General features: G+C 38.0%; 1 protein-coding gene across 3 annotated transcripts in view; it reads left to right on the top strand.

Moving 5' to 3' along the window:
• The window catches only part of HS3ST5 (heparan sulfate-glucosamine 3-sulfotransferase 5), a 293,471-nt gene that overhangs the window by 80,590 nt on the left and 199,294 nt on the right, over positions 1 to 13,587 (top strand).

Consider the following 13,587-nt stretch of genomic DNA (forward strand, 5'->3'; position numbering starts at 1 on the left):
TCATATAAGTAGTACCATGCAATATTCATCTTTGTCTGGCTTACTTCACTTAGTTAATTACTGTTGACACTTAATGGCAATGTGATGGGGATGAATCCCTCTCTGCGTCCGTTTCCCTTGTGACCAGTTTTGAAAAGAGATGAGGGATGCTGGACCCCACACTTGTTCGTCCTTCCCCAGGATGATCAGGGTGCTACTGACATAGTTGTTCAGAAACACCTAAACGCAACCTGATTTTCAGGTTTTATTAGCAAGCTTTTGGCATTTTTTTTTTTTTTTTCAGTTAGAAACTAGCGATAGAAACTTTGAAAGAAATGAGATTTCATCTAAAACAAGGTTGGCAGAAAGCTACCTGAAAATAACAAATTTAAAAGCTTTGAAGATTGAGAGATATGTTAGAAGTTCAAATAGCTTTTTTCTTATCTGGAGAATTGGATAATTCGCTGTTTAACTAGCTAAGAAGAATTTTTTCCCCCCAGATTTAATGAGGAAAGATAGTGTATAAAATAAGAGTTCAAAGCATATTGAAAATCTTTTTTTCCCAAGTCTTTTTATCTGTTTTTGAATATTGAGATGGAGGTTATAATTGTCTGAATGAAAGTAGTTAATGAAGATCTTGAAGTATTTTACTAAAAAGTATGTCTGACATTCTCAGGACCCTAAAAGAAAATTATAATTTAATTATTAAATGTTGTCTACTAGAAAAAACATTTTCATTGTTTGAATATTTTGTAAAAATCTCAGTTACCTAGAATCCAACAGAGATAGTCAATTCCTCCTCCCCTTGTTTCCAGACCTACACTGATGATAATTAAAAGAAGGCAAATATATATAAGGAACTTAATGGAAACAATAGCAACCTGATATAATACTGTTTTATGTTTATTTAGATCTCCTATACTGTCTGTATTTTCCAGAATACTACTAATAATATTCTAGTTTCTACTCATAGGGATAGCAAAATCTTCAATTATCAAAAAAGCTTTATTTTTATTATATTTCTAAGGAAGAAAGGTATTTTTGATAGCATTTCTTTCACACAAACTTATTCAACAAGAAGAGATTACTGAATCATTATCAATTAATCTAAGAATATAATAAGTTCATAGGGCTTCCCCAGTGGTTTAGCAGTAAAGAATCCACCTGCAGTGCAGGAGATGTGGGTTCAATCACTGAGTCAGGAAGATACCTGGAGAAGGGAATGGCAACCTCCTCCAGTATTCTTCCCTGGGAAATCCCATGGACAGAGGAGCCTGGCAGGACATAGTCTATGAGGTTGCAGAGGAATTGGATACAACTTAGTAACTGAAAAAAAAATGACATTATAGTTCATAGTCTCTCATGCAGTCCAGTAATTGAGTTTTTACATTCCTTTGACATTTATCTTTATTGTTAAGTAACATGGCTGTTTTGCTATTTCAGTCACTTTAAGGTAGAGATGTATATAATATTATGAAAAATTTAATAGATTTGCAGTATTTTAATTCTTTTCATTTAAAAGTGAGAGGAACTATGTTGGTACAACTTAATCAAAATATAGGTTACAAAACAAAACATTTTTAAAAGACACGATGACAGTGTTAAATAAAAGAGAAAATTAATGAGTCTTAGAAAAAAACGTTATAGTTTGATTTGTAGATCACATCTCATGAAAAGATTCTTTAGGCTATCTGTGGCCTAAATATTTATAGAAATAATCTGAAAAATAGGGTGCAAAATAGAGAAATTTTGCTGCTTTGGCTTCTTATAGGAATCTGTAATACGTGGCACCTGCTTGTTGGAATTTCATTGAAAGCAACACCTATTTTTCTGTTAATAGCGGAGAAATTATGCAAAGATGGGGCTATTGAGAAGAGGGAGTCCAGTAAACAGTAAGTTCCATGAGGACAGAGACTTTCTTATTTCAGCATCATGCCTATATTGGGGTCCTCAAGTCAGTTGAGTGAATATGAAGGCAGAAACTCTCCTGCGGGGTTTTGACAACAATGAGCACATGGGGAAAGGGAAGTGGGAAGCTTGGTTCTGCTTGAGTGTTCCAAAAAGTAAGTGTTGGAAGACATATCTAATGTAAGTATATTAACAAATATTGAGGATTTGCATTTACGATTATACCAATAGAATATATTGTAAATAGATTTGGGGGAAAAATGTCTGTTGTTAAGACATACATGTATGTTTTCCATGCTCTGTTTAAAATAAATATTATCAAATTCTACTTCTTTCTTGTTGCTCTCTGCAAGTTATTACAAAGGTCAACTTCAGTCCTGTCCATATAGACTGAATATTGCCACTCTCTAGTTACTCACACCATACTTAAAAACAGAAGCATATACTCAACCAACTTCCCTGTCAATCATTTAAAATTACCTTCCTGCCTGCTGGTAAACTAGAGATGCTCACTCTTCTGCCTGCTGTTAATTCTTTAACTTTTATGATTGCACCACGTCCCTCAACTTCCTGTGGCAGCATCCCATCAGTTAGCCCCCTCTTCTTTATCCATAGTTGTTCCTTCTCAGCAATTTCCTTTCCCAATAACTGAACTTTTTTATCCTAAAAAAATAGCCTTCCTTTTATCCTGTTTTTGACTGTCTCCCTCATTCCATTTACTGACCCGTCACTTGAATAAGAGTTGACTCTGCTGAATTGCTCAGGTCGCTACTGTTACTGTTGTTAGCCTCATCATAACAATGGCTGTGCAGCTTCCTTTGCTTTCTCAGCTCCATCTCTCACTGCATCCAGAGTAAACCTTCTAAAATAGTAACGTGATTTTGTCCCTGGGCCAACCCACCAATTAGCATAGGACATGACCAACCTAGATAGCATATTCAAAAGCAGAGACATTACTTTGCCAACAAAGGTTCGTCTAGTCAAGCCTATGGTTTTTCCTGTGGTCATGTATGGATGTGAGAGTTGGACTGTGAAGAAGGCTGAGCGCCGAAGAATTGATGCTTTTGAACTGTGGTGTTGGAGAAGACTCTTGAGAGTCCCTTGGACTGCAAGGAGATCGAACCAGTCCATTCTGAAGGAGATCAGCCCTGGGATTTCTTTGGAAGGAATGATGCTAAAGCTGAAACTCCAGTACTTTGGCCACCTCGTGTGAAGAGTTGACTCATTGGAAAAGACTCTGATGCTGGGAGGGATTGGGGGCAGGAGGAGAAGGGGACGACAGAGGATGAGATGGCTGGATGGCATCACTGACTCGATGGACGTGAGTCTGAGTGAACTCCGGGAGTTGGTGATGGACAGGGAGGCCTGGCGAGCTGCGATTCATGGGGTCGAAAGGAGTCGGACATGACTGAGCGACTGATCTGATCTGATCTGATCTGACTCAGAGTACATTTTTACCTTTAGATTAAAATAATGTAGAGTCTTATTACTTAACTTACTCTAAATTCTGGAAATGACAATAATGGCTATAGCTACTGAAATACTATGGTCTTTTCTCTAGACAGGGAAGCCTGGCGTGCTGCAGTCCATGGGGTCAGAGTTGGACATGACTATGTGACTGAACTGACTTTCTCTATATTTCCCAAAGAATCCTACACATTCTAGTTATAATATCCTTTTCTAGTAAAACCCTGTTAGTACCTTTTACTATCTGGCTATAGATATAGTATCTTTAAACTAGTATCTTACTATTCAGTGAACAACTTGAAAGAATTTTAAGAAAATGCATTACAATTATAATTATCTTAGGCATATTTCTTTTAAGTAAACAGAAAAAAATTTTAATCATTTCATAATTGTTGCACAGTAATTTTTATAATACTTATCTCTGGGGAAAATGTGTGTTAAACATTAGTTTCAAAAGATCTAAAACATTCATAAGTTTTTCATTACAGTTACATTGATTGAAATTGTATATAGTCTGATATATTCGAATAGATGATGTTAAGTTTGTGGCCAAATTATACTCAACTTTGCAATTTCCTCTATTTCTTTAATGATACAAGCTTTGTGTTGTGATATTAAAGTTATTAAAGTTCTTTGTATAAAAATACAACTCAACACATGTTAGTTATTTTTGTTACATGAATTGTCATAATTTACCTATATGTGATGCTTTGGACTATTAATTAGGCTGTGTTCTTAAATGTGTAATAACTCAGCTTGTTGACAGCTTATTTTTGTATTTTTATCTTGGCATATCACTAGCAAAAGTGAAATCTAAATAAGAAGTTCCACTTTTAAAAAATGAAAACAATGTATTAATTGAATTCTATTACCATCAGTTGCTTTTGTTAAATAGGGATTTTGGCTTACTTTCTGAGATGTTTGGAGAAGCATGTGCATTCAGACTGATGCTCTAAATCATCCCTCAGACATATATCTATGTCTGTATCTGCATCTGTTCTGATCTTATCTAGATCTAGATCTCTGTGTTTAGTGATTCCAGCAAAAAAATGTCAAAAATTTTTAATGATATCCTTTTGAATAAATAAAGATAATCACATTGAAGTAGCACAATGCTTTTTTAACTTGAGTGTTCAGAAACTTAACCACTAAAGTGCTATGTTGGCAGAAGAAACATTGAGTTGTAAAAGACTATCCATTTCACAGTGTGTGGTATGCCTGTCCTCTCCCTTACTTAAAAGAACCAGTAAACAAATTTTAATTGAATTTCTGCCATGTACAAAACCAGGTGATCTGTGGATTGGCACAAAATACCGAGAGATGCATAACACAGAGAGGCAGTTCTGTCTTGTGTAATCTAGTCTAGGACAAACATGATGGATATTCATAAAAAGCCACTAACATAATGTCACATGAGTATTAAAATAATTATATAAATATTTATTAAATATAGTATATAGAAATAGAGTGATGGAAAGGCAACGATATCAGAAATTATAAACACAAAGACTTCTTCCCCCAAATCCTCTGTGAAATGATTAATTAGTCATGTTTTTACTGGCTACAATAATGATTCCTAATCACTGGTGGTTACTAATTGGTTAATAGCATATTAAAAGTTCATCTACAAAGGGTATTAAGGAAGACCTGAGAAAACCAAGGCTAATATGAAGGTTCAAATCAACAGTAACAGCAATATTAATAGCTAACATTACCACAGTGTGATGTGGTATATGCATGGATTATAAAGTAAGAAAATACTTTTATTATCTGCAGATGAGAATCTAAGCCATTAAGGCTTTCCTTGTCCAAAGCCTCACTATAAATATTTGTTTCCTACATCTTCACTTCAGAACTCATATCTTACTCGCCTTATTGTCTCTTTAATTTTAAATAACCAGGTGGCAGTTGGAGTCAAAGAACCTTATCAAATGGCAGTCAGCCTAGGTAGAACATATCAGAACTAGGAATATCAAAATTGGGGAAGTCAAGCAGTTAGAGGAATATAGCAAGAGGTCAGGGGAGCCAGCAGTTTTTAAATTAAGGGGAAATTGCCAATCAGCAAGGATTGAGGACTAGGCAAGGGGACTGGGTGTAAAGGGCTTCAATTGGGGAAGGAGGCACTATGAAGGGGTACCAAGCCCCCAAGTGTCCCCCACAGGTAAAGCCTAAGGACAGTCAGCTCACCACCATGCCTGCCACAGCTGCAATGCCTTCCTCATCTTCCTTTCTTTCCTTGGATCTCCTCCATCCCTCAAAGTCTTACACAGCATTGGGCTGCCCCACTAGTGTTTGTCACCCTGCTGCTAATGGTGTGGAGTTAGTACTTTAAATGCAAACTTTTTTAAATCTAAATTTAAATGTCTATGAGAACTAGTTGGTACACAGAATCCCATCAGGGAATCCTGAGTCTTCAAGATCTGAAACAGGAGCAGAATTTTCATGTATTTTCCCCAGGGTCAAATTAAAGGAGGGCACACATGGCTGAAAGAAGTTACCCCAGGCACCAGCTTTTATTTGTGAATAAGGAAAGGCAGTTGGGAGCCTCTGCATTTCATGGCTCAGTTGTTAAATTTACTGGAAGATGGATTCAAGAATATTTGTATTTGGGTCTGAAGTCCATAATAACTTATTATGGAGATACATATATAAGACATATACAAATAAAGGGGCTAAAGACAGACACAACGTATAGACAGAAGTTACTGGGTATGCAGGACCTTGATAAAAAAAAAAACACAAGATTGCCTCAACAAGGTTATTTCTATAAGTTTCCCATTATTGTTGTTTTTTAGTTGCTAAGTTGTGTCCAGCTCTTTGGGACCCCATGGACTACAAGACTACAGGCTTCCTTGTCCTTCACTGCCTCCCAGAGTTTGCTCAAACGTTCATTAAGTTGGTGATACCAACCAACCACCTCATCCTCTGTCGCCCTCTTCTCCTGCCCTCAATCTTACCCAGCATCAATCTTTTCCAGTAAGTCAGCTCTTCACATCAGGTGGTCAATGTATTGGAGCTTCAGCTTCAGCATCAATCCTTCCAATGAATATTCAGGGTTGATTTCCTTTAGGATTGACTGGTTTGATCTCCTTGCAGTCCAAGGGACTCTCAAGAGTCTTATCCAGCACCACAATTTGAAAGCATCAATTCTTCGGCATTCAGCCTTCTTTGTGGTCCAACTCTCACATCCACACATGACTACTGGAAAAACCATAGCTTTGACTATATGGACCTTTCTTGGCAAAGTGATGTCTCTTCTCTTTAATATGTCATCTTGGTTTGTCATAGCTCTTCTTCCAAAGAGCAAGTTTCCTGTTAGTTTTAATACATTCTTGAGTTTTGTTTAGCCTGTTACCTGATAGTAGTAGAGATATATGAGCCAGACTCTGTTGAAATCCTGCCTATATTTCATCTCAGCTATGACTTTGAGTAACTTATTTCAGTTCTCTGAGCCTTGAAGTCCTCATCTGGAAATAGGGGTGATAATAATAGTCACAGGGCTATTATATGGATAAGATGAATTATAGTATTTGTTCAGAGCTTAGAATAGTACCTAGTAGTTTCTAAGTATTTCTGAAATGTAGGTGTTTTCAAATTTTTCTGTTTACCTAGGTCAAAAACTTAAGATATGCCTGGATTCCTCTCCCTCCTCAGCCCACTGCCTGTATTCAGCAAACACTGCCAATTCTGCCTTCTAAACAGCATTTGACACCATCTGCTTCTCTCTCTGGAAGGGCAGCTGCTCCACTCAACATCTTTAACCTGATCTGCAGTAGCCTTCTCCCTGGGCTGTTCCCTCAGCCTAGCATCCTTTCAATATGAATCTCAATCACAATTGTGCACACTCAAATGCACATGATCCTTACGAGTACATGATTTTCCAAAGCCAAATCAAACTCTGTTCTGAAACCATATTGAAACTGCTAGGATGGTAAAAAAGTGTAAAGACACTCATTTGGAAGTTTTGGGGTCTTCTGCACTGTCACATCATCCTGTAGGGCAGAGACAAATGGGAACCTGGTCCTTGGTCCTCGCTGGTGGGCATGAGGCATCCACCACCACAGTGTGCCTTGTTCTGCTTCACTCTTGGGTACAGAAATCTTTTCCCGGTTGCCTGTGGCCTCATCTGTCTCCTTGTAGAACATATTAGTTTTCTTCCTGCACTGTTGCCTCTTCTCTGGGTAGACTTTCAAAGGGTACCTGTTTTCCAAGAAGGAAGCTCAAACCCTCTCTGCTCCCTTTTGTTTCTTCTCTGTTCCTCTCCTTCTCTTTTCTCTAGCCATTCTCCTCCTTGCCAAGAGGACTGCCCTTCTAGCTTTCTGTTTATTTCTAGAAGTTTCCCTGGACCTCCACATTCTCTTCCTATTACCCACCTCACACAGTCTCTAAATTGCCCTAAGGCAATTTTAGATCAGAAAAGCCAGAGAGAACATTTCTATTTTTCACTTTAACATATTCCTTGTTTGAGGCAATGAACAAAGGATCTGCTGTCTGCTTAAATGAAGAAAAGGAAAAAGAAGGACAAGGAGAAAAAAATAGATTCCTATCTGAAATATTGTCTCACTACACATTCAATAGACAGAAGGCAAATAGACTGGCTGAAGACCTAAAACACTAATTAAATCACATCATCTGCCTGTATAAACATTTCTGGTGGCTTCTAATTGTGTTTAGCATTACATGTAAACTTCTGGACTTGATGTGCAAGTTTAGACATGTTAGCACAAGCCCACAGCTCTCCCCACTCTTCTTCCCTGTCACTCCCTCCCTCATCCCCAAGGCTGGGCCATCTTGAACTTCTGCCTGTCATGAGAAAAGACATGATGGCCCCTCAGATTTAAACTATTCTATTTGATAGTGTGTGCATTTAAGATCTTCCTGCTGCTGCTGCTGCTAAGTCACTTCAGTCGTGTCCGACTCTGTGCAACCCCATAGACGGCAGCCCACCAGGCTCCCCCGTCCCTGGGATTCTCCAGGCAAGAACACTGGAGTGGGTTGCCATTTACTTCTCCAATGCATGCAAGTGAAAAGTGAAAGTGAAGCCGCTCAGTCATGTCCAACTCTTCGCAACCCTGTGGACTACAGCCTACCAGGCTTCTTTGTCCATGGGATTTTCCAGGCAAGAGTATGGGAGTGGGGTGCCATTGCCCTCTCCATAAGATCTTCCTACCTTACCCCAAAAGAAACAAAACAAAAACCTGGGAGGAAGCAGCTGTTCTTGAAATCATTGTTGATCGATACAAAGTATATGTGGCTGTTGAGCACTTGAAATGCAACTAACCTGAATTGAAATGTACAATTCAGATTTCTAAGATTTAGTACCTATATATGTATGTATGTATGTGTATATATATATATATATATAAACATATATATATATAAAACTTCTCATTAATAGCTTTTTACATTGAGCATCTATTGAAATGATAATAGTTTAGATATAGTAGAATGAATAAAATAGACTATTAAAATTAATTTCACCTTTTTTTTCTGTTTTTTGATGTTTCTACTGGAAAATTTCAAATTGCATATGTTGCTCACTTGCATTATATTTCTATCAAATCTGTTCTGGATTGCAACTTTAATGGAAACCAACCTAAAATATGAAAGCTTATAAAAAACGGACAGAGATTCTTCACCCACCCATCCTATCCTCTGAAGCTCCAAAGATGATGGTGCTTTGTCCTCAACCTCAGTCAAGATCAACCTTAACTTGGAGTGAGATTATAGGTAGATTACATTTTTACAAAAGAAAGCATTCCTTTCCATTTCTCAACATATTCTGTTCACAGGCCCCTAGCATTCTAAAATCTTGATTAAGAATTATAGGTATCCCCACAATTATCCTCAGTAATACAATTTTCTCTTGTAATCATCTAGAATTTATACTCATCCCCCTTCACAGCTGTTCAGGATGTCCGTAAGCAAATTGTGATAGCCCTGCTTTGATTCCCATGAACTCTACGTTCTCAGTCCCTCCGTGTGTACAGATTCTCTTCTGCTGGTCTCTGTAATTTCACAATTGGCCAGTCAGTGGAGTGAGGTATGAAACCACCTTAACCCACGGGCTAATAAAAGTCCTCAGTGAGCTAACCTTGTATGAAACTGATTCAGCGTATTAACTCTCAAACCTCTGCAGATTGTCTGAGAAGCAGACACAGAAGCAAGAATCTGCACGAAGGCATAGTGAGACTCACAGTGTTGGAGCAGAATGTGTTTTCAAGAACAATATGAGAAATCCTTCTTGTTTTACAAATAAAAGAAGAAGATCTGAAGGAGTTGAAGTATCAGTTAGAGCCAAGATGGGAATTAAAACCCATGACTCATTCAGTCAACAAATATTTGCTGAGCTTTTCGTTGTGTGCTAGGACTTTTCTAGGTGTTGAGATGGAATAGATACTAGTTATGATCCTTCCTTGTTACCATAGAAACCCCAGTTGTTGTAAAGTTTAAAGGAAATTTATTGCCACTTAGCTGAGAAGTCTGGCTGGCTTCAGGCAACTCTTGACCAGTAGCTCAGAGGCATCTGAGAGGATGACTGTTTTTCGCGTTGTTCTCAGGACCACTTCTTCAGTGTTGCTCCATTTTGCAATCTTCCTCCATTCCCATCACAACATAACAACTCATCAGCTCCTGGGGTTGTGTGTTTTCAGGTACAAACCTAGCACAAAAGAGAGTCCACTTTGCTCTTGTGTGTGTGTGTGTGTGTGTGTGTGTGTGTGTGTGTGTTTTAAGTTGCTTAAGTTGCACCCGACTCTTTGCGACCCTGTGGACTCTAGCCCACCCGCGGGGGTCCTCTGTATATACGATTTTCTAGGTAAGAATACTGGAGTGGGTTGCCATGCCTTTCTCCAGGGGATCGATCTTCCTGGCCCAGGGATCGAACCCGAGTCTTTTATGTCTTCTGCTTTAGAAGGCAGGTTCTTTACCACTAGTGCCACCTAGGAAGCCTACCCCCCACAATGCACCCCTCACCCCCTCACCCTCTGCCACTTCGCCCTTAACATAGAAGAAGAAAGACCAACTTGGAACCGATTCTTGCAGCTCTCCTTACCTGAGATGGATCATGTATTCAACCCTGAATACACCTATCAATTCTATTAGTGTGGCTTGGAGATTGGATATGCTTACTGACTTAAGTCAGTTGGGGGCCACTCCCAGAGTTAAGAATGGTTTCAAGTCTATCCAAAATACATGCTGTGAATTCTGAGGTACCAGATAGGAAGGGGAAGTGGAAAAATAAATGCTGGAAAGCAACAGAAATTTTAAACACCCAAGTGCTCACAGTTGAGAGCTTGTCAATACTCCAGTTGATCTTTACCCTCTGCTGCCTGGAGTCCCAGGAGTTCTCTAGCTGTGTCTCTGGAGTGTGAGGGCCCCTGCATCACAGTGCTGACCTTGACTTCAGACTAATCCTCTTTCTTCTGTTTTACATATTGGGCTTCTCTGTAAGATTTTATTTGAAGAGAGTGTTTCACTGCTGAAAGGCAGTTTTAAAACCACTTTCCCACAATAATGCTGCTGCAGTGGCAAAATTACCTATGTTTTATACTTTTTAGACACATCCCTACTACCATAGGGCCTCCCCAGTGCTAACTGAGTGGAAACAGAAAGGCATTTCTTGGAACACAAGTCTTATTGCTGCAGATTTCATTTCACAGGCTCCTTTCTCGTGCTCCTGATATTTTGCTATTAGTAAGTCCTTTCATAGACATTCTTTCCATTCCCTGCTCCATTTACTCACTCAGAACACTTGAGGAAGATGTCTACTCTTCTATTTTCAAATAGTCAACTTTAAGGTCATGACTAAGCAAATGAAGTTCTTAACACAGTGGATCTGCAGGTGAGATCCAATAATGTAGACACTAAGCAACAGTAATACCATTGTCCTTCCAGTAATCCACTTGCTTACCTGGACTGAAGTTATATCCTATACTTTGAAAATTAACTTTAACAAAAAGCCAAACTTCAACACAAGAGAAGATAAAATGTTCCTTCATACAAAAGTTAGCAATATTTTTCTTATGGTCATGTACTTGGTGAATTCTACTCTTTCTCTGCTGAATTTTATCTCCTTCGTATTCTAGTCAATGAATTGTAAAATTGGAATATATATAAGATTTTATTGTTAGCTCTGAAAGGATTAAACTCTGAACATTGTATTTATTTGTATTCATTCTACTTCCATCCCATTTCATCATAATGATGTGTTTGGTCTATAAAAATTTTATCCTTAAAATAAATGTTTGTTGAGAAACATTTAGGAAATTCAAAACATTTCCTAAAACTCAGCCTGAAACAATAAGTAATATTTGAATCATAAATTTTTGTGGAAGCTGGTATTATATAATATTTCTTCACTTAAAATTTAGTGATAAGAATCAGTAAGGATAAATAAAAATAGGCAATGATAAGAAATACTTTGACCTTCTAGTGACAGTTGGTAAAGAATCTGCCCGCACTGCTGGAGACCTGGGTTCAATCCCTGGTCAGGAAGAGCCCCTGGAGAAGGGAATGGCAAACCACTCCAGTATTCCTGCCTGGAGAATTCCATGGACAGAGAAGCCTGGCCGGCTATAGTCCATGGAATCATGAAGATTCGGACACAACTGAGCAACTAACACTTTAATACTGGAAATACTTCAGATTCATATTGATCTATTTTTATATTAGTTATCTTTGGTTTTTATTTGATGCTACATTCTCCTCTGACTTCCCTGGAAACACATTCCAAGGGAAATTTGTATACATAAAATTTTGGGAAATGTTTGGGAATAGCAGCTATAAGGAACTGAGGAAAGCAAGATTGGACAGAGGGAGAAAGTCACCTGTGAGCTTTTACAGCAGAGACCCCAGGTTATCAAGGGAGCTTGTAACCTTAATGGGGCCTCAGAATTGTCTTAAGTTGTGGCAAGAACCCCAGCCTTTGTATCCCATGTTGACTAATCACTGGATATAGACTGCCCCTGGGGAGAAGGCACACGGAGAGGAAGGTAGCTTCCTCCAGCCCAGCATGATGGCCTGGAGAGGGATGCAGCCGTGAACTGCCTGCACTCAGTGCTCTTAAACATTGGAGAAATGGATCCTTCAGTTTTGAAGAGGTGCATAACCCCCACGACCACCAGAAAGGAGCTTGGAGGTATGTAGCTAAAGAATGCCAAGGATGTCTGCTCCGTATCTCATTTGCCACTCAAATTATTCATGTAACTTTGAATGCATGATTAAAAAAAGTAAAAGACATTTGTTGATACAATGAAAGTACAAGTAATAGTTGATAGAAGAAAACCTGTAAGACGTTCCCCAGGGTCTAAAACACTAATTATTGATTAGCATGTTTGCACTAAAAGAATATTTATAAAGAGTATAGACACAAGGCAATGAATTTCTAGAAGTTGATTTCTTTGTTATGTGATACATTTCTTAAGAAGGGAGAAAGGAAAGGAAATCACAGGAAAATTATTTCACCTATTTCATTGATTACATGGTCAAGCCTTGACCAGATTCTAAAAAGCTAGGTAGCAACCTTGTTACCATCAGGGACCAAAAGTTTGTATCACAAATGTTCTATCACAGATGTTCTTCTCAGATAGCATGTACACACAAGAAAAATCATAAAAACAAATCAGCATAGATACACGATTGAATAAACAATACCTTCAGCCTGAAAACTCTGCATTGGGACTGAATAGCCGATAGTATATTACAGGCAGTGTTTACTTGGCACAGTACTGAAATTCATACATGTTGAAACTGTGAAAGGTGAGCACTGTCTTAATAAGTTTTATTTTAATTATTGATACTTTTATTCACCTACAAATTTGCCTCTCTTTTGAGAATTATTCAGTTGTCTGAATCATAGATTTTAGACATTTGCTTTGTCAAAGAAGAGAACTTGTATAGTTTTCCTCAGACTGTCTGGTAAGTATCTGAATTGTTTCCTGGGTGAATCTTGAAAACCTAACAGAACTTTCTGGAGCAAACTGTTAGTGCTTGCTTCTTATTTAGAGATGCATAGTTTTTATAGGAATCTTCATAACATTGTATTCTAGTCAAATGCTAGTTGCTCTTTCATCTTCAACTATTCACTGTAGTTCCAAAAAGGATCACCATCTACATAGATATGAATATATGATTGGTGAAGACCATAGTTCATATTTCATATATTATTGTTTAATGAAAAAAAACAAGTTTAGGCTTTTAAATTCTGTTATTAAAATAATTTTCTTTTGACTT

This window comes from Bos taurus, chromosome 9, assembly GCF_002263795.3.
Source record: "Bos taurus isolate L1 Dominette 01449 registration number 42190680 breed Hereford chromosome 9, ARS-UCD2.0, whole genome shotgun sequence".
NCBI classification, from domain to species: Eukaryota; Metazoa; Chordata; class Mammalia; order Artiodactyla; family Bovidae; genus Bos; species Bos taurus.